The sequence below is a fragment of the Gavialis gangeticus genome, unplaced genomic scaffold (genome assembly GCF_001723915.1).
Source record: "Gavialis gangeticus isolate Ggan-Ray unplaced genomic scaffold, GavGan_comp1, whole genome shotgun sequence".
Taxonomy (NCBI): domain Eukaryota; kingdom Metazoa; phylum Chordata; order Crocodylia; family Gavialidae; genus Gavialis; species Gavialis gangeticus.
The window spans coordinates 670,139-672,243 of record NW_017729019.1 but is presented as its reverse complement, the minus strand read 5'-3'; the positions used below and the strand labels follow the sequence as shown (position 1 = coordinate 672,243).

The following is a 2,105-nucleotide window of genomic DNA, read 5'->3' as shown; positions in this document are numbered from 1 at the left end:
CCAGCCATACTGACAGTATCAGTGTTGGCCATCGGGGGGGCACCAGCCCTGCCGGGGGGGCACGTGCACCCCCTACCAGTCACCTGTGCAAGAGGATATCCCACTAAATGCATGGCACAGAATTATTCCAAACCAGCCCAGCAGAATTTCCCAAATGAAATTCACAATCAGACTGAGCAAAATTGAGAACATTCAACCAAAAACGTAATCTCTTGCAACGTCCTGGATCCCGCTGGTGTTTGAAGGCTGCTCTAACTTGCGCCTACCATTCCTAATGCAAGGGGATACAGGGTTTCCCTCGCCAGCCGCTGGGGTTAGGCTCTTGAAAGTTCCCGTGGTTGGCAAAACCGTGGTTGGCAAGACAAAAGGCTTATGGGAAAAATGGCAGGTGGTGGGCTGACGCACGGCCACGGAAAACCGTGGTTACTCAAAACTGTATACCGTGGTAGCCAAAATGGTATATAGAATATTAAATGTGGATACTCAAAACCGTGGTTGGGGAGGGAAACCTGTATTTCAGCTGCTGAGAATAGCTGGGACACAGAGAACGCCTCACTCTTGCTCCTTTGTCCTGACCGAATCCCCCACACTAATATTCAAGGAGGAAAGGGAGGAGAGCTGCTATACCAGCCTATCCTACCTGAAATTCTTGCTAAGAAGGAGTAATTTGCAGTATTTCCAAAAGAGCAGCTTCCTAGCAGGGCAGTTACGCCGGAGAGATTCAAAGCAGCCAATATCGGGGGTCAAAATCTAGATCCTAATACCACTACTATGAAATAGTCATGTAAGTTTAAGAGGATCTAAGACCTGAAAACATGGACAAGGACTAAATGAAAACTGGCTTCTCCACTGCCTTGCTTGCAGTCAGGTCTACAAGATGCAGTGAGCCCCAACACGTGTTGCAGCAAATTTGCATTCGGTAGTGTTTTTACCCAGCAAAAAAACAGATACAAGGCATGAAGGAATTTTTAGCATGCAATTTATGCTGAGCATCTGTGTTTCATTCACCTTTGCACTGTTTTCACATGATGGAGACCAGTCAATCTCACTGGTGTTTATAGCAAGTTTCACTTTCGGGTTTCTGCAGTGTTTGCTTTGCAAGCACTGCTGGGAAGTGTTTGCTTGTTTTAAAAACAGTTGTTCCTGTTGGGACTTGTTTAAAGTCAAAATATTGCGGAAACATTTCGGCTGGCCTTCGCTTTTGCAGCAGCTCGTTCGTGCAAAACACACACGTGGAGGCCCAATCTGAGATGACATTCGCCCGTTAAAGGCTGCTTCTCTACCTGGATACGTACGAAAAAGTGCATATCGCAACCCTCGACCCTGAACTTAAACTGGGACAGTAAACACCCGATTGCTTTTTAGGAGTGATTTGAAAAAAGACGCAGCCTGCCAGGCTGCAAAAACAAGAGGTGGAGATGTCAGACGCTGCCTCGGAGAAGTCAACCAAGTGGGCTCCATGCCGTTTAGCAGATCTTATTTACCCGCACACGTGTATGGTGACAGAGGGTGGTCATCATAGAGAGGCCATCACATTCGGGGTTTCTGCTGTCCTCTATTGATACGAAACGCAACGCCTTTATTTCTCTTCAGGAGAAAAACAGAAGACATAAAGGCATCCGGTTTCATATCGATAGGGGACAACCGGACTGTCCCCTGTGATGGCCACCCTAGGCACACGTGTGGTCGGGCCACAGAACAAGCGGTGCCACCCGCAGGCATGCCATGCGCCTGGGGTTGTTGTGTCTGGAGGCCGCAAGGGATGCAGGGGAGGAGGCACCTGCAGAGACAGAGGGGACAGTGCCCCTGCCCCCAGGACCCTCCCAGCCCCTTGGGATAAAGTGGGTGCAGTGGGGGCTTGGCTCTTAAAATCAAGGGGGCTTGCTCCTTAAAATCGAGGGGGTGCAGTAGGGCCTTGGCCCCTTAAAACGATGGGGGTGCAGCGGAGGCCCACGAAGCACGTGCTGAGGCACGGGGCTTCCCCGCCCGCCCCTCTCTTGGCGCCTTTTTCTTCCCGCTACGTCTGGAGCCCGCCCTCCCCATTCTGACGGGCGGGGAAAGCCACGCGCCGCCCCTGATTGGCTGCAGCGCCCCCGCTGCCAGGC

At 51.3% G+C, this 2,105-nt stretch overlaps 1 protein-coding gene across 1 annotated transcript in view; it reads left to right on the top strand.

The window, feature by feature from the left end:
- Positions 1-2,105, top strand: part of PIM1 (Pim-1 proto-oncogene, serine/threonine kinase) — a 7,383-nt gene that overhangs the window by 1,058 nt on the left and 4,220 nt on the right. The window lies entirely within an intron of this gene.